Genomic DNA, 26,701 nt, shown 5'->3' on the forward strand with positions numbered 1-26,701 from the left:
AGAGAGATAAGAATCCTACAATTAAACAACATTTAACAGTAATAACCATTAATGTAAATGGTCTCAATGCACCAATCAAAAGAAACAGACTAGCAGAATGGATCAAGAAACAAAATCCAACCATATGCTGTTTACAGGAAACCCATCTAACCCAGAAGGATACTCACAGACTGAAAGTCAAAGGATGGAAAACAATTCTTCATGCAGCAGGAATCCAAAAAAAGGCAGGAGTAGCCATTCTGTTTGCAGACAACGTGAACTTTAAACCAACAATGACCATAAAGGACAAAGAAGGTCACTACATACTCGTAAGGGGAAAACTCCAAGAGGAAGAGATAACTATCTTAAATATATACGCACCAAACTCCAGAGCGCCCAGTTATATAAAACAATTATTAACAGAAATGAAAACTCAAATTATCAGTAACACAATTGTAACGGGAGACCTTAATACGCCATTGACACCAAGGGACAGATCGACCAGACAGAAAATGAGTAAAGAAATAACAGAACTGAATCATACCTGTGAACAAATGGGTTTGATAGACATATACAGAATGTTCCACCCAACAACATCAGAATACACATTCTTCTCAGCAGTACATGGATCATTTTCTAAAATAGACCATATATTAGCTCACAGAACATATTTAAACAAGTGCAAAAGAGCTGAAATCATCCCTTGCATGTTATCGGATCACAGCGCTCTGAAATTAGAAATTAATGATAAAAGATACTGCAAAAATCCCACAAACACATGGAAACTGAATAACACACTCTTGAGTAATCAGTGGGTCACAGAAGAAATTAAAGAAGAAATCAAACAATACCTAAAAGAAAATGAAAATGCAGATACAACTTACCGGAATCTGTGGGATACAATGAAAGCCGTTCTGAGAGGAAAATTTATTGCACTGAGTTCCCACATCAGGAAAACAGAACGAATACAAATAAATAACTTGATGCTACACCTCAAACAGCTAGAAAAGGAAGAGCAAGTCAAGCCCAAAGCCAAAAGAAGAGAGGAAATTATAAAAATCAGAGCAGAAATCAATGCAATAGAGACTAAGAAAACAATCCAAAGGATCAACAAATCAAAGAGTTGGTTCTTTGAAAGAATAAATAAAATCGATAAGCCCCTAGCCAACCTTATTAAAAAAAGGGAAGAAAAAGCTCAAATTCATGCAATAAGAAATGAAAAAGGAGAAGTCACTACAGACCCAATAGAAATACAGAAGATCATCAACACCTATTTTGAAAACCTCTACTCTCAAAAGTTTGATAACACAGAAGAAATAGACAGTTTCTTAGAAGCATATGAAGTGCCAAAGCTAGATCAAGAGGATGTAAAACTGTTGAATAACCCAATCTCGGTTACTGAAATTGAAAATGTAATTAAGTCCTTACCCACCAAGAAGAGCCCAGGCCCAGATGGATTCACTGCAGAATTCTACAAGAAATACAAAGAAGACCTAATGCCGACACTCCTCAAACTATTCAATGAAATTGAAAGGGAAGCAATCCTGCCTAAGTCATTCCTGGAAGCAAATATCACTCTAGTACCAAAACCTGAGAAAGACCCAACTAAAAAAGAGAACTATAGACCGATCTCCCTAATGAACACAGATGCAAAAATCCTCAATAAAATATTGGCAAATAGGATCCAGCAAATCATCAAGAAGATTATACACCATGACCAAGTGGGATTCATCCCAGGAATGCAAGGATGGTTCAATATACGCAAATCAATAAATGTAATTCACCATATCAATAAAGCCAAAAATAAGAATCACATGATCATTTCTATAGATGCAGAAAAAGCCTTCGATAAGGTCCAACATTTATTCATGATAAAAACTCTACAGAAAATTGGAATAGATGGTCTTTACCTCAATATAATAAAGGCCATCTATGACAAACCAACAGCCAGCATCATACTAAATGGCCAAAAATTGAAAGCCTTTACTTTAAAATCAGGCACAAGACAAGGATGTCCTTTATCACCACTCCTATTTAATATAGTACTGGAAGTACTAGCCAGAGCAATTAGGCAAGAAAGAGAAATAAAAGGGGTAAAGATAGGAAAAGAATAAGTTAAGTTGTCATTGTTTGCAGATGACATGATACTCTACATAGAAGACCCCCTAAGCTCCATTGAAAGACTCTTAGATACAATAAATAAATTCAGTAATGTGGCTGGATACAAAATCAATACTCAGAAATCAATAGCATTCCTATACACGAACAACAAAACCACAGAGAGGGAAATAAGGGAAACTGGACTATTCACATTAGCAAGCAAAAAAATGAAATATTTAGGAATTACTCTTACGAAAGAAGTGAAAGACTTATACAGTGAAAACTATATTACACTGAAAAAGGAAATTGAAGATGATCTCAGAAAATGGAAAGACATCCCTTGCTCATGGATAGGAAGAACAAACATTGTGAAGATGGCCATTCTCCCAAAACTCTTATACAGATTCAATGCAATCCCAATAGAAATACCATCAACATACCTTATAGATCTAGAGAAATCACTCCTAAATTTCATCTGGAACCAGAAGAGACCTAGAATCGCAAAAGCAATTCTAAGCAGCAAAGACAAAGCAGGAGGCATCACAATCCCTGACTTGAAATTATACTACAAAGCAACAGTAGTAAAATCAACATGGTATTGGAATCAAAACAGAGCTGAAGATCAATGGAATAGATTAGAAGATACAACCACAACTACAAACACACTCAACCACCTTATCTTCGATAAAGGAGCCAAGCAGGTTCACTGGAAGAACGACAGTCTCTTTAATAAATGGTGCTGGAAAAACTGGCTCTCCATTTGCCAAAAACTAAAGCTAGACCCATGTCTATCACCATGTACTAAATTAAAATCTAAATGGGTCAAAGATCTGAATATTAAAACAGAAACGCTAAATCTATTGGAAGACAAATTGGGTAGAAACCTTGGAGACATAGGAGTAGGTAGAGAATTCATGAATAGGACTCAAACTGCACGGGAAATACTTCCCAGAATCAATAACTGGGACCACTTCTTATTAAAAAGTTTTTGCATGTCAAAAGAAATCTCCAGCATAGTGAAAAGAAAACCCACAAACTGGGAAAAGATTTTAGTGAACTCTCTCTCAGACAAGGGACTCTTGTCTAAAACATATAAAGAATTAAAAAAACTCAGACCTTCAAAATTCAAAGATCCAATCCAAAAATGGGCATCTGAGATGAATACGCAATTCTCAGATGAAGAAATGCAAATGGCAAATAAATACATGAAAAAATGCTCATCATCATTGGTCATTAGAGAAATGCAAATTAAAACCACACTGAGATACCATCTCACTCCTGAAAGAATGGCCAGGATCAAGAAAACCAACAACAACAAATGCTGGAGAGGCTGTGGGGAAAAAGGAACTCTCCTGCACTGTTGGTGGGAGTGTAGACTGGTACAGCCTTTGTGGAGATCTGTCTGGAGGTTTCTCAAAAAGTTGGGATTGGAAATCCCATTTATTCCAGCTATTCCACTTCTAGGCATATTCCCAGAAGAACTGAAAGCATCATACCACAGGGATATATGTGCACCTATGTTTATAGCAGCACAATTTGTAATCGCCAGATCTTGGAAACAACCCAAGTGTCCATCAACTGAGGAATGGATAAAAAAGTTGTGGTATTTCTATACAATGGAGTATTATTCAGCTATAAAGAAGGATCGCATTGAGATATTTATCAATAAATGGGCGCAGCTTGAGACCATACTCATAAGTGAAATAAATCAATCTCGCATGTATGAATACCGAATAGTTTCCCTAATGTAAGTAATGATTCAAATATATAAAAATATGTGATAATCATGATTCCCCATTATGTGGCCTTGAAGCCTTATAAAATTTTCACTTATTAATTAGAAAGGCTTTACTCTGGGCTTTTTGATATGGAAATATTTGAAGCTATAGTAAATGAAGTTTTATCCAAATATTTTAAGGAAAAAGACAGACACTATGGTAACTACTATTCTTTAAAAAAAATTATTTAGCTATTTCTTATGTTTATTTTAATTAAGGGAAAAACTTAAAAAATTAGGATATATAGTAGTAACTCTTTTTGATCTCCTATTAACTTGTTTTGAAGTCCTGTAATACTCCCAAGATCTTGTTTTGACTGATTAGACTCTGTTCCATTCTGTGCGATAGTAGCAAGTTTGAAGGTATAGGCAACTAATTTGAAGGCAATAAGATTCACAAAGATGCCCATTCTGGTTTGACTATTGTCTCCTTTGGAAGTCCTGTAATGTTCACAATGCCTAAGTTTTATTGGTCTTGTTCTCCACTGTTTTGTCCGGCTTTATAATATCTAATGAGATGGACAATTCCTTTTAAGGAAACAAGAGACAATGTTGATAACCATGTTGATGACCTTGTACTCTGTTCTACATCATGTGCTATGTCTATCCTTGGTTTGGACTTACAGCTTTGTTTTGCCATATTTGACTTTATTCTCTCCCCCCCAAGAGAGTAATGAGAACTGAGGAGTAATAAAATCCAAAATGTATAAATTTTGTTATAAAAAAGAGAGGGAGGGGAAAAAAAAAAGAGCTCTAACGGATATAACAACAAGTGTGTTTAGGGATGTTAAATAGCTGACTATATTAATGTTTTTGGATCATTGAACACAGCTGTTTGCAGTCTCTCCGTTTGAATGTCTACCTTGTATTGTTTGATACTGTGATTTGAGCAACTATTTCCAAGATGATATTATGTAATCTATTAACAGGTGATTTCTTACTGTTATGTTTTTTTTTTGTAGTTATGTATTATGTGTAACCTTACACTGCTTTGTTCTGTTTTGTGTTTTTCTCTTTTTCCTCTTAAATAAAAAAAAAAAAAAAAAAAAGATATGGATAACTGCATGTATGTTTAAGTATATAGGATTGATAACCGTACTACTAAGGTTTTGTTGGATAGTTGAACAGAACTGTTTGCAGTTTTGCTGTTTGAATTTCCACTTCATATATTCCACTTTTGTATCTAGAACAACTATTTTTTTATTTTAAAAAGATTAAGACAAAATAGGGCACAACAGAGCATATCAGATCAGAAAAATGTAAGCAAAACAGTATTTCACCAGAAGATAACCCATAATTAACAGCAACTACCACGATATCTCTTGCTTTGAAATGGTTGAGTATAACTTCATATACAATACTATCAAACATAACAAAATAGTATAAAAGCATGCAAGAGAGTGAGAGTATTACAGAGTTTTCAGAATCAAATAACAGAAAACAAACAATAGCTACTATACTATGTAATTTTCCATAGGAAATTTGTTTATACTTTCATACATAATACAGTCCAATAAGGTACAACATGATCTATCAATGGAAACAGAAGAGCAAGAACATGGTAGGACTTCAGAGTTAGATAACATTATATGAGTACTGGCTATTATAATGACTTGTTTCATTCAAATTAGCTGTTAATACCATCCCAGATAATAAAATAGAAAAACAAGAACAAACACATTGCAACTGCGATCATTATAAGGCTTCAAAACAATGTAATAGTGAATCATGATTACCCTCAACTCTTATGTACTCTTACTATTTCTTACGTTAGAGAGACTATATAGTATATATTCATGTGAGTTTGGTTTATTTCACTCCTGAATATGGTCTCAAGTTGTGCCCATTTATTAGTAAATATCTCAACATGATCTTTCTTTATAGCTGAGTCATACTCTATTGTATAAAAATACCACAAACTTTTATCCATTCCTCAGTTGATGGACACTTAGGTTGTTTCTAAGATCTAGCTAGTACAAATTGTGTGGGTGCACATAAATCACTGTGATATGATGTTTTCAGTTCTTCTGGGAATATGCCCAGAAGTGGAATAGCTGGATTGAATGGGACCTCCGATCCCAGATTTTTGAGAAAACTCCAGACTGACCTCCATAGTGCATGAACCAGTCTGCACTCCCACCAACCATGCAGGAGAGTTACTTTTTCCCCACATCCTCACCAGCATTTGTTGTTGGTAGTTTTCTTGATCCTGGCCATTCTTTCTGGAGTGACATGGACTCTCAGTGTTGTTTTAATTTGCATTTCTCTAATGATTAATGATGATGAACGTTTTTTTTCATGTATTTATTTACCATTTGAATTTCTTTATCTGGGAACGGTGTATTCATTGCAAATGCCCACTTTTGGATTGGGTCTTTGAGTTTCGGGATCTGATTTTTTTTTTTTTTTTTTTTTTTTTACTCTTTATATGCTTTAGACAGAAGTCCTTTGTCTGAGAGAGAGTTCAATAAGATTTTTTTCCCAGTTTGTGGGTTTTCTTTTCACTGTGCTGTGGATTTCTTTTGACATACAGAAACTTTTTAATAAGAGGTGATCCCAGTTATTGATTCTGGGAAGTAGTTCCCATGTGGTTTGATTCCTATTCATGAATTCTCTACCTAACCCCACATTTTCAAGATGTTTACCTACTTTGTATTCCAACAGACTTAGTATTTCTGTTTTAATAGTCAGATCTTTGATCCATTTAGATTTTAGTTTAGTATATGGTGGACAGCCAGTTATTCCAGCACCATTTATTAAAGAAACTGTTGTTTTTCCAGTGAATATGTTTGTCCCCTTTATCAAAGATAAGGTGGTTGAGTGTGTTGGTAGTTGTGGTTGTATCTTCTAGTTTATTCCCTTGATCTTCAGATCTGTCTTTATACCAGTATCATGTTGATTTTATTACAATAGCTTTGTAGTATAATTTCAAGTCAGGGATTTTGATGCCTCCTGCCTTGCCTTTGCTGCTTAGAATTGCCTTTGCTATTCTAGGACGCTTCTGGTTCCAGATGAATTTCAGGAGTGATTTCTCTATGTCTATGAGGTATGTTGATGATATTTTCATTAGCATTGCATTGAATCTGTATAGAAATTATGTGAGAGTGTCCATTTTCACAATATTTATTCTCCCTATCCATGAACAAGGGATGTCTTTCCATTTTCTGAGATTTTCTTTGATTTCTTTTTTCAGAGTATTATAGTTTTCCCTGTATACATCTTTTAATTATTTCATGAGATTAATACATAAATCCATTTTATGGATGCTAGTGTGAAGGATGTGGCTTCTCTTATTTCTCTCTCCATAATTTTGTTGTTAGTGTATAGAAATGCTTTTTATTTTTGAGCATTGATTTTGTGTCCAGCTACATTACTGAATTTATTTATTATATCTAGAAGTCTTTCAATGAAGTTTTGGGCGTCTTTGATGCAGAGTATCATGTCATCTGTAAATAATGATAATTTTAATTCATCGTTTCCTATCTTTACCCTTTCTATTTCTCTCTCTTGTCTAATTGCTCTGGCAAGTATTTCCAGTCCCATATTGAATAGGAGCAGTGATAAGGAACATCCTAGTCTTGTGCTTGATTTTAAGGTAAAGGCCTTCAGATTTTGGCCACCTAATATGGTGCTGGCTGTTGGTTTGTCATAGATGGCCTTTATCATATTCAAGTAAAACTATCTATTACAATTTTCTGTAAGGTTTTTCTGATGAATGAGTGTTTGACCTTATCAAAAGTATTTTCTGCATCTATAGAAATGATCATGTGATTCTTTCTTTTAGCTTTATTGGTATAATAGATTACATTTATTGACTTACATATGTTGAACCATCCCTGGATGCCTGGGATGAATGCCACTTAGTCATAGTGTATAACCATCTTTATGATCTGCTGCATTGTGTTTGCCAATATTTTATTGAGGATTTTTGCATCTGTGTTCATTAGAGAAATTTGTCTATAGTTCTCTTTTTTAGTTGGGTCTTTCTCAGGTTTTGATACTAGAGTTATATTTGTTTCCAGGAATGACTTAGGAAGAACTGCTTCCCTTTCGATTTCATTGAAGAGTTTGAGGAGTGTCAGCATTACACCTTCTTTGTATTTCTTGTAAAATTCCACAGTGAATCTGTCTGGGCCTGGGCTCTTCTTTATAGGTAAGGACTTATTACATTTTCAATTTCCTTGATAGAAATTGGGTTATTCAGCAGTTTTACATCTTCTTGACCAAGCTTTGGTACTTCATATGTTTCCAGGAATCTATCCATTTCTTCTGTGTTATCAAACCTATGAGAAATAGGTTTTGAAGATCTTCTGTATTTGTACAGGGTCTGTAGTGATTTTTCCTTTCTTTATTGCATGAATTTGAGCTTTTTCTTTCCTTTTCCAAATTAGGTTGGCTAGGGGTGTATGAATTTTATTTATTCTTTCAAAAAATGAACTGTTTGATTCATTGATTCTTTGGCTTGCTTTCTCAGTGTGTATTGCATTAATTTCTGCTCTGATTTTTATGATTTCCTCCCTTCCATTGACTTTGGACTTGACTTGTTCTTCTTTTTCTAGCTGTTTGAGGTGCAGCATCATGTGGCTTATTTGTATTCATTCTGTGTTTTCCTGATGTGGGAACTCAGTGCAATAAGTTTTCCCCTGAGAACTGCTTTCATTGAATCCCAAAGATTCCTGTAAGCTGTATTTGTATTTTCATTTGCTTGTAGGTATTGTTTAATTCCTTCTTTAATTTCCCCTGTAACCCACTGATTGATCAAGAGAGTTTTTTTCAATATGCATGTAGTAATTTCAATTCTTTTGAATTGATTTAAATATGTTCTGTGGGCTAGTATATGGTCTATTTTAGAGAATGTTCCATGTACTGTTGAGAAAAATGTATATTATGATGTTGTTGGATGGAGCATTCTGTATATGTCTATTAAGTCCATTTGTTCACAAGTGTGATTCAGTTCTGCTATTTCTTTGCTGATATTTTGTCTGATGATCTGTCCCTTGGTGTTAATGGTGTGATAAGGTCTCCTGTTATAATTGGGTTATTGACAATATGATTTTTCATTTATATTAATACTTGCTTTGTATCACAGGGTGTTCTGGAATTTGGTGCATATATACAAGATTGTTATCTATTCCTCTTGAAGTTTTACCCTAACCAGTATGCAGTGACCTTCTTTATCTCTTAGGATCATTCTTGGTTTGATGTTCACATTATCTGCAAACAGGATAGCTACCCTTGCTTTTGGGGGGTGTGTGTGGTTCCTGTTGCATGTAGTATTGTTTTCCATCCTTTGACTTTCAGTGTATGAGTTTCCTTTTGGGTTAGATGGGTTTCTTGTAAGCAGCATACAGTTGGATGTTGTTTCTTTTTTTTTTTTTTTTACTTTATTTAAGAGGAAAAAGAAAAACACAAAACAAAACAAAGTGGTGTAAGGGTACACGTAATACAGAACTACAAAAAAAAAAACGTAACAGTAAGAAATCACCTGTTAATAGATTACATATTATCATCTTGAAAATAGTTGCTCAAATGACAGTATCAAAGAATACAAAGTGGACATTCAAACATGGAGACTGCAAACAGCTGTGTTCAATGATCCAAAAACATTAATATAGTCAGCTATTTAACACCCCTAAATACACTTGCTGTTATATCCGTTAGAGCTCTTTTTTTTCCCCACTCTTTTTTACAACAAAATTTACACATTTTGGATTTTATTACTCCTTAGTTCTTATACGTTTTGGGGGGGAGAGAATACAGTCAAATATGGCAAAACAAAGCTGTCAGTCAAAACCAAGGATAGACATAGCACATGGTGTACAACAGAGTACAAGGTTATCAACAATGGTTATCAACATTGTCTCGTTTCCTTAAAAAGAATTATCTATCTCATTAGATATTATAAAGTTGGACAAAACAGTAGAGAACAAGACCAATAAAACTTAGGCATTGTAAACATTACAGGACTTCCAAAGGAGACAATAGTCAAACCAGAATGGGCATCTTAGTGAATCTTATTGCCTTCAAAGTAGTTGCCTATACCCTCAAACTTGATACTATCATACAGAATGGAACAGAGTCTAATCAGTCAAAACAAGATCGTGGGAGTATTACAGGATTTCAAAACAAGTTAATAGGAAATCAAAAAGAGTTACTATTATATATCCTAATTTTTTTATTTTTCCCCTTAATTAAAACAAACATAAGAAATAACTAAATATTTTTTTTAAATAATAAGGGGGAGATTGAGATAAAACAGGACATAACAATATAACAATAGAGGTCAAAGCATGACTGTTTCAGCAACCTAGTACTTCACCACCAAATAACCTGACTTAATAGTAGTTACCATATTGTCTGTCTTTTTCCTTGAAATATTTGGATAAAACTTAATATACTATAGCTTCAAATATTTCCATATCAAGAAGCCCAGAATAAAGCCTTCCTAATTAACGAGTGAAAACTTTATAAGGCTTCAAGGCCACATAATGGGGAATCATGATTACCACATATTTTTATATATTTGAATCATTACTTACATTAGGGAAACTATTCGGTATGCACACATGCGAGATTGATTTATTTCACTTATGAGTATGGTCTCAAGCTGCGCCCATTTATTGATAAATGTCTCAATGTGATCCTTCTTTATAGCTGAATAATACTCCATTGTATAGAAATACCACAACTTTTTTATCCATTCCTCAGTTGATGGACACTTGGGTTGTTTCCAAGATCTGGTGATTACAAATTGTGCTGCTATAAACATAGGTGCACATATATCACTGTGGTATGATGCTTTCAGTTCTTCTGGGAATATGCCTAGAAGTGGAATAGCTGGAATAAATGGGATTTCCAATCCCAACTTTTTGAGAAATCTCCAGACTGACCTCCACAAAGGCTGTACCAGTCTACACTCCCACCAACAGTGCAGGAGAGTTCCTTTTCCCCCACAGCCTCTCCTGCATTTGTTGTTGGTTTTCTTGATCCTGGCCATTCTTTCAGGAGTGAGATGGTATCTCAGTGTGGTTTTAATTTGCATTTCTCTAATGACCAATGATGATGAGCATTTTTTCATGCATTTATTTGCCATTTGCATTTCTTCATATGAGAATTGTGTATTCATCTCAGATGCCCATTTTTGGATTGGATCTTTGAATTTTGGAAGTCTGAGTTTTTTTAATTCTTTATATGTTTTAGACAAGAGTCCCTTGTCTGAGAGAGAGTTCACTAAAATCTTTTCCCAGTTTGTGGGTTTTCTTTTCACTATGCTGAAGATTTCTTTTGACATGAAGAAACTTTTTAATAAGAAGTGGTCCCAGTTATTGATTCTGGGAAGTATTTCCTGTGCGGTTTGAGTCTTGTTCATGATGCAACAGCAGAGAGTCCTATGTCTCCAAGGTTTCTACCTAATTTTTCTTCCAATAGATTTAGTGTTTCTGTTTTAATATTCAGATCTTTGACCCATTTAGATTTTAATTTAGTACATGTGATAGACATGGGTCTAGTTTTAGTTTTCGGCAAATGGAGCGCCAGTTTTTCCAGCACCATTTATTAAAGAGACTGTCGTTCTTCCAGTGAACCTGCTTGGCTCCTTTATGAAAGATAAGGTGGTTGAGTGTGTTTGTAGTTGTGGTTGTAACTTCTAATCTATTCCATTGATCTTCGGTTCTGTTTTGATTCCAATACCATGTTGATTTTACTACTGTTGCTTTGTAGTATAACTTCAAGTCAGGGATTGTGATGCCTCCTGCTTTGTCTTTGCTGTTTAGAATTGCCTTTGCGATTCTAGGTCTCTTCTGGTTCCAGATGAAATTTAGGAGTGTTTTCTCTAGATCTATAAGGTATGTTGATGGTATTTCTATTGGGATTGCATTGAATCTGTATAACAGTTTTGGGAGAATGGCCATCTTCACAATGTTTGTTCTTCCTATCCATAAGCAAGGGATGTCTTTCCATTTTCTGAGACCATCTTCAATTTCCTTTTTCAATGTATTATAATTTTCACTGTATAAGTCTTTCACTTCTTTTGTAAGAGTAATTCCTAAATATTTCATTTTTTTGCTTGCTAATGTGAATAGTCCAGTTTCTCTTATTTCCCTCTCTGTGATTTTGTTGTTCGTGTATAGGAATGCTATTGATTTCTGAGTATTGATTTTGTATCCAGCCACATTACTGAATTTATTTATTGTATTTAAGAGTCTTTCAATGGAGTGTAGGGGGTCTTCTATGTAGAGTATCATGTCATCTGCAAACAATGATAATTGAACTTCTTCTTTTCCTATCTTTACACCTTTTATTTCTCTTTCTTGCCTAATTGCTCTAGCTAGTACTTCCAGTACTATATTAAATAGGAGTGGTGATAAAGGACATCCTTGTCTTGTGCCTGATTTTAAAGTAAATGCATCCAATTTTTGGCCATTTAGTATGATGCTGGCTGTTGGTTTGTCATAAATGGCCTTTATTATATTGAGGTAAAGACAATTTATTCCAATTTTCTGTAAAGTTCTTATCATGAATAATGTTGGACCTTATTGAAGGCTTTTTCTGCATCTATAGAAATGATCATGTGATTCTTATTTTTTGCTTTATTGATATGGTGGATTACATTTATTGATTTGCATATGTTGAACCATCCTTGCATTCCTGGGATGAATCCCACTTGGTCATGGTGTATAATCTTCTTGATGATTTGCTGGATCCTATTTGCCAATATTTTATTGAGGATTTTTGCATCTGTGTTCATTAGGGAGATCGGTCTATAGTTCTCTTTTTTAATTGGGTCTTTCTCAGGTTTTGGTACTAGAGTAATATTTGCTTCCAGGAATGACTTAGGAAGGATTGCTTCCCTTTCAATTTCATTGAATAGTTTGAGGAGTGTCAGCATTAGGTCTTCTTTGTATTTCTTGTAGAATTCTGCAGTGAATCCATCTGGGCCTGGGCTCTTCTTGGTGGGTAAGGACTTAAATACATTTTCAATTTCATTAACAGAGATTGGGTTATTCAACAGTTTTACATCCTCTTGATCTAGCTTTGGTACTTCATATGCTTCTAAGAATCTGTCTATTTCTTCTGTGTTATCAAACTTTTGAGAGTAGAGGTTTTCAAAATAGTTGTTGATGATCTTCTGTATTTCTATTGGGTCTGTAGTGATTTCTCCTTTATCATTTCTTATTGCATGAATTTGAGCTTTTTCTTCCCTTTTTTAAATAAGGCTGGCTAGGGGCTTATCGATTTTATTTATTCTTTCAAAGAACCAACTCTTTGATTTGTTGATTATTTGGATTGTTTTCTTAGTCTCTATTGCATTGATTTCTACTCTGATTTTTATAATTTCCTCTCTTCTTTTGGCTTTGGGCTTGACTTGCTCTTCTTTTTCTAGCTGTTTGAGGTGTAGCATCAAATTATTTATTTGTATTCGTTCTGTTTTCCTGATGTGGGAACTCAGTGCAATAAATTTTCCTCTCAGGACGGCTTTCATTGCATCCCACAGATTCCAGTAAGTTGTATCTGCATTTTCATTTTCTTTTAGGTATTGTTTAATTTCTTCTGTGACCCACTGATTACTCAAGAGTGTGTCATTCAGTTTCCATGTGTTTGCGGGATTTTTGCAGTATCTTTTATCATTAATTTCTAATTTCAGAGCACTATGATCCGATAACATGCAAGGGATGATTTCAACTCTTTTGCATTTGTTTAAATATGTTCTGTGAGCTAATATATGGTCTATTTTAGAAAATGATCCATGTACTGCTGAGAAGAATGTGTATTTGGATGTTGTTGTGTGGAAAATTCTGTATATGTCTATCAAACCCATTTGTTCACAGGTGTGATTCAGTTCTGTTATTTCTTTGCTCATTTTCTGTCTGGTTGATCTGTCCCTTGGTGTCAATGGCCTATTAAGTTCTCCTGTTACAATTTTGCTACTGATAATTTGAGTTTTCATTTCTGTTAGTAATTGTTTTATATAACTGGGCGCTCTGGAGTTTGGTGCGTATATATTTAAGATATTTATCTCTTCCTCTTGGAGTTTTCCCCTTATGAGTATGTAGTGACCTTCTTTGTCCTTTATGGTCATTGTTGGTTTAAAGTTCACATTGTCTGCAAACAGAATGGCTACTCCTGCCTTTTTTTTGGATTCCTGCTGCATGAAGAAATGTTTTCCATCCTTTTACTTTCAGTCTGTGAGTATCCTTCTGGGTTATATGGGTTTCTTGTAGACAGCATATGGTTGGATTTTGTTTCTTGATCCATTCTGCTAGTCTGTTTCTTTTGATTGGTGCATTGAGACCATTTACATTAATGGTTATTACTGTTAAATGCTGGTTAATTGTAGGAATGTTATCTCTCTGCTGTTGCATCTTTATCTTTCTGTTCTGTTTAATTATTTGCTTTGCTTAGTGGTTTTTTCCTTTGTGTATCTAAACTGTTTTTCAATATTTTTTGCAGGGTTGGTTTGGTGTTCATGAAGTTCTTCAGCTGTTCTTTGTCATGGAAGTATCGTATTTCACCATCTATCTTGAATGATAGTTTTGCAGGATATATCAGTCTAGGTTGGAAATCATTTTGCTTTAGGATCTGGAATACTTCACTCCATGCTCTTCTTGACTTTATCGTTTGTGCTGAGAAGTCTGCTGTGATTCTGATAGGTTTTCCTTTATAAGTGATCTGTCTTTTCTCTTTGACAGCTTTTAATAATCTATTCTTGTGTTGGATTTCTGGGATGGTGATTATTATATGTCTGGGTGTAGTTTTATTTTGGTTATGACTATTTGGAGTTCTATATGCTTCACTGATCCTGATGTCAGTTTCTGATCTCATGCTTGGGAAATTTTCAGCTATTACTTCTCTAAATATCCTCCTGACATCCTCCATGTTGTCTCCCTCTCTTTCATTAATCCCTATCATTCTTATGTTATTCTTCTTTGCATCGTCTTGCAGTTGTTGAATTGTTGTTTCCTGATTCCTTGTTATTTTCAAAAGATCTTTCCTTTCCTGTTCACTAGCTGCAATCCTGTCTTCAAGGTCTGAAATTCTATCTTCACTTTCATTAAGTCGGTTTTTACAACTTTCAGTGCAGTTTTTTATTTCCTGTATATCTCTGTGCATCTGCATTATGTATTCTGTGTGTTTTTTATATTGCTCGTCTAGGGATTCTATCTTTTTGTTTAGTTCCTCCAATTTTTTATCTGTGTTTCCTTATATATATTTAGAATCTCTTTCATTTCTTTTATCATTTCTTCTTTTATCTGGGAGATTACTTTGAGTTTGAATTTCTTTAAAGCTTCCTGAAGTTGCTTGTCAATTTCAGTAGCTATTGTGTCCGATATATGAGGTGGATGGGATATATTTTCTTCTATATACATTGCTCCTAGGGTTTCTTGAGATGGGCTGGAGGTTTGAGGTTGTAATTTGGTCTTTCGTTTTGTCATTTTCCTATATTTCTGTGTTTCAACTGTTATTTGAAAGCTTCCTCAGGATCTGTTGAAAATCCCCTTCTATGTTTGCAGCTACTGAGACTCTGGCACCACACTACCCCAAGCCACTGGGCCTGCAGAACCAGTGGCCCTCCTCTGCCTGCTCAGAACTCCATAGTTCCAGGCAAGCTGGGCCTTAGGGACACTGTGTGCCCACCTGACCCTTGGAAGCTCCACAGCTCTTCAATCACAGCTGGGTTAGGGTACTCACCACAGGCCATGGTGCCTCAGGAACCTGTGATCCCTCCCTGCTTGCAGAGATATCCACAGTCCTCCAGACACATGGATGCAGGCACCCCAGATCCACCCAGCTCCTCCTTGGTACACTGATGGCTAAGCGTGGCAACAAAACAGGCTGGGCTCTGGGGATAGTGTGGGCCCGCCCACCTGTCGGGAGCTCAGCAGTTCTCCAAGTGCAACCGGGATGGGGAGGTGGATGTAGAGGCCTCAAACTCACCTCTCCCCTTCACTGCACCTGGAAGCCTGGAGGGACCCAAACAGTCTGGGCCGAGATATCCACAGTCCTCCAGACACACAGAGAGGCCGATGCAGGCACCCCACATCTCTGGATGTTGTTTCTTGATCCATTCTGCCAGTCTGTTTCTTTTAATTGGTGAATTGAGACCATTTACATTAATAGTTGTAACTGTTATATATTGGTTTATTGTTGACATGTTATTTTTTTGCTGTTGCATCTTTATCTTTCCATACTGTTTAGTTGTCTGTCTTGTTTATGGGTTTTTTCTATGTGCATCTAAAGTGTCTTTCAGTATTCTTTGCAGGGTTGGCTTGGTGATCGTGAAGTCTTCAGCTGTTCTTTGTCATGGAAATATCTCATTTCTCCATTCACTTTGAAGGACAGTTTTGATGGGTACATCAGTCTAAGTTGGAAGTCATTTTCCTTTAGGATCTGAAATACTTCACTCCATGCTCTTCTTGACTTCATTGTTTGTGTTAAGAAGTCTGCTGTTGTTCTGATAGGCTTTCCTTTATAGGTGATCTGTCTCTTCTCTCTAACAGCTTTTAATATTCTATTTTTATGTTGGATTTCTGGGATGTGGTTATTATATATGTGGGTGTAGTTTTGTTCTGCTTATGGTTATTTGGAGTTCTATATGCTTCACTAATCCTAATGTCAGTTTCCATTCTCATGTTTAGGAAATTTTCAACTATGGCTTCTGTAAATCGTCTCTTGATATCATTTGTGTTGTCCCCTTTTTTTCATTTATCCCTATCAATCTTATGTTGTTTTCCTTTGAGTCACCTTACAGCTGTTGGATTGTTATTTCCTGATTCCTTGTTATTTTTAAGAGATCTTTCCTTTCCTGTCCACTATCTGCAATTTTGTCTTCAAGATCTGAAATTCTATCTTCACTTTCATTGAGGCAACTTTGACAACTTTCAATGAAATTTTTGATTTCCTGTGTATCTCTTTGCATCTGCTTCATATATTGTTTTTTTCTCATATTGTTTATCCAGGGATTCTATCTTTTTGTTTTGTTCCTCTGATTTTTTAAGTGTGTCTTCTTTAGATGTATTCAGCATCTCTGTCATTACTTTTACCATTTCTTCTGGCATATATTTTCTTCTATGTACATGGCTCCTAGGCTTTCTTGGGATGGGCTGGATGTTTGAGATTGTGTTTTGGTCTTTCATTTTGTCATTTTCCTATATTTCTGTGTTTCAAGTTTTGTTCCAAAGCTTCCCTTGAGTGTGTTAGCAATTGTCTCCTATGTTCTCAGCTTCTGTACTCCTCTGGTAGCACAGCTTCCTCTTCAATAGTGAGGACCCTGAGTTAAAAGTAGGTTGCCATGCTCATCTCAGGTAGGTCTAAAGCCTCTGCATTCCACAGAGCTCCCACCTCTGGCAGCAAATCTCCTTGGAAGGAAAGCAGGCTACTAGGCATGCTCTAGGCAGGCCCAAGTCCTGCTAAGCCCAATCTAGTGTGGCCACAAGTCGAGTGGGACCCCAATCACCTATAGCAAGTATCTCAAACTCTCCAGGGAATCAGATGTTTTGTAACCGTCCATGTCCTTGGGGGGCAAAGCTCCTGGGCTGAAACAATGTCACTGCTATGGCCTCAAACCTCCTTTTCAGCACTCCTCCCTCCTTCCTCCTTCATGCCATATGGCTGAAATACCTGAAATAATAGTAACTGAAATAAAGAAGCAATTCCAGGAAGCTTTAAAGGAATTCAAACTAGAAATAATCTTCCAGGTAAAAGAAGAAATGGCAGTAGTGCTGGTTCTCTCCAGGCCAAGAGAAGGTCACAGGCAAGGCCTGAGCAGGTTCCTGTGGCTCAGCTTGGCTCCCTCCTCCAATCAGGGCAGCTGCGATGTGCTCTCTGGCCTGAGAGAGGGTCACCAGCATGGCCTGAGCAGGTCCCCATCACTGGCTCAGCTCTCTCCTCCAGGTAGGGCAGCTGCAGCACGCTCTCCTGGCAGAGAAAAGGTTGCCGGCAAGGCCTGAACAACTATTTGTAAGAGGATAGTAGGTAAACATCAACTAGTGATTTCTTACTGTTTATTTTTTTCTTTGAACATATATATTATTTCTACCCATTTTCTGTTTTATTTAGTCTTTCCTTAAATAAAATTAAAAAAAAAACATTAGGACAGTTTTTGATATAAATTTCCCCATTAGCAGTACTTAATCAGTTTTGGTATGTTGTTGAGTTTTTAAATTTTTTTAATTTTTTCTAAATGTTTTCTAATTAATAACCGATTATTTCATTCCAACCATGATTAATTCATTTAGTACTTCAACAAATAATAATTATACATGATAGGGTGAAACTGCTCCCTAATAATAATTTCCTTAATTTTACTCATTGGATCAACTATCCTTTTGGAGCTTCCCACTGTTTTATCCCAACAGTGCAACTGTCTATAAATTTAGGTACATCTATTCCCCTATAAGCTAGAGCAGCAATTTCAACATTTTAATCCAAAACTGAAATATCCTAAACTACTTCCTTCCACAAGGAGCACCAATTCTTCTTATTTCTGTACTTTCAATTATAGAAACAATTAGTTTAATTGATTCAAATTGTAGCTGTAGCAGTACAACTGACCACTAATATTACAACTGGCTATTTACTTTCACAATTAATTGGAGGAGTTACATTTTGATTGATTGATTGATTGATTGATTGATTAAAAGTATGGTTTTAAATTTCTACAAATTTACAATTATTTCAGTTTTCCATTTTTTTTCTTCCTTCTGTTTGTTGGGAGAACAGTTTATTTTATTAGACCTTGTAAGACATAAGAAATGGTCTTTTCTGGGAAACGTTACATGTACAGTGGAAAACAATGTGGCTACTACATTGAAAAGTGTGTATGTGTTGCTGAGAAAAGTGTTCTGTGTGTCTATCAGGTCTTGTTAGTTTATTGTGATCACTAAATTCTTTGCTTTCTTACTTATTTTCTGTCTTATTATTCTTTACATTACTGAGAGTCAGATATTGAAATTTCTAACCTCTAATATAAAATTCACTTCCCCTTGGAATTTGTTAAATTTTCTTAACATATTTAAATGGTCTGACATGAAGTGTGTAAGGGTTATGCATATTCTTTTCCAGCATTATAGAAACTTTTATCAGTGTGTGAGGTTCTTCCTTGAATTCTATAACTTCTTTATTTAAAAGTTATTTTGCCTATGTTAGATTAGACGTCCTTGCTCTCTTTTGGTTTCTGTTTGCATGGAATATCCTCTTCTGACTTCTCACTTTTGATCAATCTGTGATTGTGGATCTGGAGTCTCTTGTAGTTGGCTATAGAGTGTGTAAGCAATATGATAGGCCAACTAGGCTTTGAACAGATACACTACTGTGAATATGTAAGTGGGCAACTAACATATGAAGTCTGGACATCATTAAGGTGTTACAGATCAAAATTAGAATGAAGTACAATTTTACACTTAAGTGTTGCTAAAAACTTTTAAAGGACAATGTGGAGCCCAGAAAACATGGATGGATTTGACTCATTAAAGTCTTTGGAAAACAGTTTGGTATATCCTGAAACATGAAACAAAAGTAACTATGTAAATACAATTTAGTTTTTAGGTACATATCTCCAGTAATAGAGGAGTATATCCACTAAATACCTACATACAGATATTTCTCACAGCATTATTCATAAGTAATAGAAATAACTCAAATAATGAATGAGACAACATACATGAGATAATTGCAAAATGGGATATTATTCTGCCATTAAATAGAATATGAAAAATTTAGATTATAAATAAACATTACCCTCCTTGTGACAGGGCTATCTAGACTACTTGGTTGGGAGTTTCCTGGCCATAATCTATTCCATGAAAGAGGCCAGGGCTGTGATACAAATATCCAGTGGACCTCCAAGAGCTAGAGCAGGAAGACTTTTATTTGTGTGTGGGGGTTACCAGGAATCAAACGCAGGATCTTGCAGTTGCCAGAGAGACACTTCTGCTTCAGAGCTGTGTCCCTGGCCTACTCTGTAGTGGAGTCACTAGCAAAACTTCGTGGGGAGCAGGCAGGCTCTGGTCTGTGCTTCTGCCACTGCTGAGCATTTGAAGTGAGGCAAGCACAACATACAGACTTTTTATTCTTATCTTTTAATTAATACTTAAATATTATCATATAGTTAATAATTACTACATGGACAGTATTGGTTTAGGGTTTTATTATAAGCTGAAATATTTAAGGCAATACCTAATACATAAGGTGAGATTGAAAGACATTGTGTTTGAATAAAGAAAAAGTTATAAGGGGCTGGGGATTTAGCTCAGCGGCATAAGTGCCTGCTTTGCAATTGTGTGGTTGTGAGTTCGATCCCTGGTACCTATAAAAAAGAAAAAAAGAAAAAGTTATGATTATAAAAGATACTTTTCTATTATTCACCTTCAAAATACTCCCTTCTCAGAACACATGTAGCCTATTCTGGCCACTTTCTGATGCCATTGTGTAAGTCTTTTCAGTGGGTTATCTTTAGTTGTGTTGTCATGGGTGCTTTTATGACCCAAAATAATCCAAAAACACTTATCTTTCCTGGTCCTTTTAACGCTGTTGAGGAGTCAGAATTCCCAAGACACTAGGTCCAGTGAATAAGGTAGATGAAGACACTGCAGTGAGGTTATGAGTCTGTCTTTCCATTGAATAACACTTGGCAGCAGTATTCACTGTGCTGTTGACCACAACTCCTAAGGATACACACAAAAAGGTTTCAGGACTGCTTCAGAAAGTGGGAAACTGATGGGAGAATATAAAGTGAATGAGATTATTTTGCAGGGTGTTCATTATAAGGTGTCTTTTACTGTAATAAATTTGTTAAGTTTAAACACTCACTGTATTTTTGATCCTCTTGTGCATCTGCATTTAATAAGCTCTACAAACTCTTAGGACTACTAGAGTCGCTTTGAACAAAAGTATAGATGTAATTAGAATATAAAAGTGAATATAGAAAATTAGAATATAATACGCAAGATAGCAGATATAAATTATCAGATATAAAATAAATTTTAAAAGTTCTGTATTTTAAAGTTGATTAAAGCTGAAAGTTTAACAAAGTTGTGGGGGTAGCCTCAGAAAAAATGAACAATGTTATGAAACAAGACATAAACTCTGTAGAACTAATTCCACATTCAGGAGGATTTGTCAGGGTCAGCCCTGGATTGGATACATTTTCTCCTCTCATGTTGGCCAAATCTTAATACTTTGGAAACCTCTCTTTGAATTTAGAATCTTAGAATAATCTTAGAACCTTTGCAAATGCAAAGCCCGAGAAAGCATATGCGAGTGAACAGAGTGCCTGCCACCTGCTACTTCTTTGGAAGTGTGCATTTGTTTTACATATGTTGTCAACTAAGTGAGAATTTAGAGACTCCTTGAAAAAGATGAAGAGCACTAGAGATATCTAACCCTCATGTAGGCTAGAGATGCAAAGCGTAAGGACCTCAAATCCTAGACTGGTGTCTCCATGTGTCCTGCATCTGAGATTTCAGCCTCGCTCTGTCCTTCCTTTCCTCTCTACTTTTCTTAGAATCTAACAACTGATTTTCAAGAGATGACACATAATTGTATCAGTGATTGTCTTCTATTGTCTTATAATAATCCCTCAAACATAGTTACATTCATAAAATTTCCTCTCATTTGCCATTAATATGAAGATTTCTTCTGAATTCATTTCCACGTAGCACTCTAAATAATGGTTATTACCAAGTAGAATTCAGGAACCAGAAGTACTGTGGTGAGGTGGGTGGTCCTCAGATCACTCAGAAACATGGTTTAGCTCTAAGTAGACAGATAAGATGCCACTATGGGCTGTAGTTAGTTTTTAAAAAGTACTATGGAGGCCGGGGATTTAGCTCAGTGGTATAAGCACCTGGCTGGCAAGGTCAGGAGGTCAGGAGTTCAATCCCAGACACCAAAAGAATATGATGTTCTATCAGTATAAATCATTATGCTGAGGCTATAAATCTGAAACCAACAGAAAGAGCAAAGAAAAAGAAATAAACACTTTCTGAAGACTATGTTAATGTCAGGCATCATGTCAAAAGCTTCAATATTTTGCATATTTAATCCTGACAATAAATACTTAGATTAATATTACTCCACAGTTTTGGAAAGCAATTCATTAATACTAAGTTTAGAATAAAAGGCCTTTTTAATTTAAGACTATAAATAGTTTTTCATTCCAAAAATCAAAAGAAGAGGTTCTCTAAATGAAAATTAAATATGGGAAGTAAATATACTAAACATAGTATATTTAGTTAAATATATTAAAGTTAACCAGAACACAATTTCAAATACTAAGAACAAAACAATTAGTGTAACATTTTATTATTTCTGTATTTATCTAGCTTTCTAAAAATGCATTAAAAATGAAAACAAAAAGTAAGACCACTTTATGCCAAGTTTAAAGTATCATTAAGATTTAAATTTATCATTTCTTTTGGAAAATATGCATAAGATTCAACATCATTGTATGATTCCTGAAAAATGAATAGAACTTATCATTGTTATAAACTTTTTAATAATAAACTTTTGATAATATATATTTTTGTGTTGACTATTAGCCTCCAGAAGGCAGGAATTACATTAATTATCTAACATTCCTTAAGATATATATATATATATATATATATATATATAATGATCAATAATGTCATTTATTACTGTTTTCATCTATATGAATATTGGGTGAGTATCAAGTAACTGTTTAGGACTCTGGAAATTTGAATTTAAATGATCTATCCACATTTCTATTGAACTGTGGGAAATATTTATAACTTGTTGACTTGCAGGCTATTCATAACTGTTAGAAAATGAATGCAATCATTTTGGACTTCCACTAATATGAAATTCTTTTTTTTTATTTTTTATTTTTTATTTTTTTATTTTTATTTAAGGAGAAAAGAAAAGAAAAAAAAACAGTGAAGGGGTACAAGTTATACAGATTTACAGAAGAAAAAAATACGAAGTAGGAAATCACTAGTTAATGGATTACATATTGCCATCTTAGAAATAATTGTTCAAGTCACAAAATTAAAGCTTGTAGAGTGGACATTCCAACAATGATACTGCAAACAGTTCTGTTCAATGATCCAATAAAACTCTGTGATATCATTTTCTATCTTATACATTTAAATATACATGCAGTTATATAGTTTAGAGCACTTTCTTTTCCTCTCTTTTGTACAGTGACTATTACACATTTTGGGTTTCATTGCTCCCACGGTTCTTATTGCTTTTTTGGAAGAGAGTAAAACCAAATGTGACATAACAGAACAGAATCGGTCAAGTCAAAAGGGTGGATATAATAGATAATATAAAAACATAATACAAGGTGATCAACAATGGTTGCCCTAATGCCTCCCGCTATTTCTAATAGAATTGCCTATATCATTAGTTGTAATACAATTGAACAAAACCGTAAAGAATAAAACCAACAAAACCAAAACATTGGAGATATTGTAGGTCTTCAAAAGTAGATAAAAGTCAACGAGAATGGGCGTTATAATGAATCTCATTATCTTCTCAGCTGATGCCTAAACTTTCGAACCTGATACTATCCAGCAAAACAGAATAGAGGAACCTCAGTCAAAAACAAGATGGTGAGAGTAATACAGGGCTTCAAATCGAGATAATAGAAAGTCAAAGTGGGTTACTATATTATATCCTGCTATATTTTTCCCTTTAATTAAATGGATAAAAATAAAAAAGTAAATAATGGAGTGGAGATTGAGAAAAAAGAGGGCATAACAGCGAAACAGGGCAGATCAAAACATAACCATTTAAGCAGAATAGTGTTTCACCACCAGATATTTCCGACCCAAAAATAGTTACCATATTGACTCCCTCCCTGAAAACCAGAGGAGAATATAAACTGTCTTTTATAAATAGACAGGAGGTAGACTGTATATGTTTATGTTCTTATAAAATACAAAAGATCTCAAATGAGGTAATCAAGCTGTACTGCCCTCACAGAGAACAGACCTGTACTGCCCCTATGGCAATGGAAAATTTAAAGGATATTTGCTTCATGATGATGAATTGTTTCGTCTGTGCCATGCTGAACTGAACTGCTTGGTTTTACTTTCTCATATTGCAGCAAATGCTTAAGAGAAGAATCTGACAGATAAAACAGTATATGTTAATGTGCTCATTTTAAATGGAAAATATTAACTGTGTATCAATATACTTATATTTATGTGTTATACATGCATGTATCTCATTCTTTTTATATGCATATTGACTATATACCAGTAGACTTATGTGTCCACATAGTATACTATAACACATGTATCCCACTTTCCTTAGGAATTAAAATGTGTTTTAGAAAATTACCTTTTATGTATCTTTTCTGCAACAGATAAACCACTAGGAATTAAAATGTGTTTTAGAAAATTACCTTTTATGTATCTTTTCTGCAACAGATAAAACACTTGTTTAAATAGGCTGGAAATTCTCAGTGAGCTGTCCGTTGGGTGAGTACTAGGAACAATCTAAGAGCAGCTGGATGGTTCTGTTCTACTGGATTCATTAGAATCTTTAACAGTAGCAGTTTAAGTCATGTGAGAAGTCAGTATTAGATAAAGTAAAAAGAATTACAATGAAATTTGAATTTCTTTTGTTTTCCTTTGGTATTGAGGATTAAACCCAGGACTTTACCCCCACCTGTTTGTCCATTTGTGTATTTATTTATTTATTTGTAGGGTTTCTCCAAGTTGCTGCCATGGCATAGGTCTGGCATGCCCCTCAAACCTCTCATGAGGTCTGGAGAAGCTCTGGACTATGGAGGTGTTACGTTCAAAAGTGGGGCCTGGTTAAAGGCTGGCCTGGGCACGACCCAAAAGAGCACCTCTCTCCCAGAAACCTGTCTCTGTCTGCTTTCTGAACACCGAGAGGGGAGCAGCCTTCTTCTGCAGACCCTTCCTCTGGGAGGCTGCAGCATTGGACCTGCCAAGCTCAAACCTCTTGGAAAAGCAAACCAAGAAATCAGCCTCTCTTGTGGGTGCCCGGTATTGCTTCTCAGAGCCAGGAAGTATTAAATTGCCAAAGCTGGGGTCAAACTTTCCATTTTTCTCCCTCAGCATCCCAGTTACACATCATGCTCGCTAAAGAAAATAAATTTATAGTGTCTATTAACTGGTGGACACTTTACTTTTCATTCTCATTATTTATTGCTATGTCACAAATCATCATAAAAATGTCATAATTTAGAACAACAACCATCTCTGGCTGTGTGGCAGTCTGTGACTGTAACTCCGAAACTCTGGAGAACTGGGCCCGGGGGGGTGCAGTGACAATATCAAGCCACTCTGGGCACCTTAGCAAGACCATGGCTCAAAACAAAAAGTGAGGGCGCTGGGGATTTAGCTCAGCGGCATAAGCGCCTGCCTTGCAAGCAGGCAGTCGTGAGTTCGATCCCTGGTACTGATAAAAACGAAATAGACAAAAAACAAACAAACAAAAAAACAAAAACAAAAAAAAAGTGAGAAGGGGTTATAAAGGTAGGGAGGAAATTATAAAAATTTGAGAAGAAATTAATGCAATAGAGACTAGGAAAACAATCCAAAAAATCAATAAATCAAAGAGTTGGTTCTTTGAAAGAATAAATAAAATTGATAAACCCCTAGCCAACCTTATTTTAAAAAAGGACAAAAAAAAACCCCACAAATTCATGCAATAAGGAATGAAAACGTGAAATCGCTATAGACTCTGGGGAAATACAGAAGATCATCAACACCTATTTCAAAAACCTCTACTCTCATAGGTTCAATAACACAGAAGAAATGGACAGATTCCTAGAAATATATGAAGTACCAAAGCTTGGTCAAGAAGATGTAAAACTGCTGAATAACCCAATTTCTACTAATGAAATTGATAATGTAATTAAGTCCTTACCTACAAAGAAGAGCCCAGGCCAAGATGGATTCACTGTGGAATTTTACAAGAAATACAAAGAAGACTTAATGCTGACACTCCTCAAATGCTTCAATGAAACTGAAAGGGAAGCAATTCTTCCTAAGTTATTCCTGAAAGCAAATATAACTCTAGTACCAAAACCTGAGAAAAACTGAACTAAAAAACAGAACTATCGGCCAATTGCTCTAATGAATACAGATGCAAAAATCCTCAATAAAATATTGGCAAACACGATGCAGTAAATCATCAAGAAGATTATACATCATGACCAAGGGAGATTCAACCCAGGCATGCAGGGATGGATCAATATATGTAAATCAGTAAATGTAATCCACTATATCAATAAAGCCAAAAGTAAGAATCACATGATCATTTCTATAGATGCAGAAAAAGCTTTGATAAGGTCCAACACTCATTCATGATTAGAACCTTACAGAAAATTAGAATAGATGGTCTTTATCACAATATGATAAAGGCCATCTATGACAAACCAAGAGCCAGCATTATATTAAATGGCCCAAAACTGAAGGTCTTTACCTTACAATCAGGCACAAGATAAGGATGTCCCTATCACCACTCTTATTCCACATATTACTGGAAATACTAGCCAAAAAAATTAGACAAGAGAGAGAAATAAAATGGGTTAAGATAGGAAAAAAAGGAATTTAAGTTATCATTATTTGCAGAGGACATGATACTCTACAAAGAAGACCCTCAAAACTCCATTGAAAGAATCCTAGATATAATAAATAAATTCAGCAATGCAGCTGGATACAAAATCAATATTCAAAAATCAATAGCATTTCTATACACTAACAACAAAATCACTGAGAGAGAAATAAGAGAAGCCACACCCTTCACACTAGCATCCAAAAAATGAAATACTTCAGAATTAATCTCATGAAAGACATTAAAGATCTATACATGGAAAATCATAATACCCTGAAAAAACAAATT

The sequence above is a fragment of the Cavia porcellus genome, unplaced genomic scaffold (genome assembly GCF_034190915.1).
Source record: "Cavia porcellus strain 051 isolate PalLab524CR breed Dunkin Hartley unplaced genomic scaffold, mCavPor4.1 scaffold_1, whole genome shotgun sequence".
NCBI classification, from domain to species: Eukaryota; Metazoa; Chordata; class Mammalia; order Rodentia; family Caviidae; genus Cavia; species Cavia porcellus.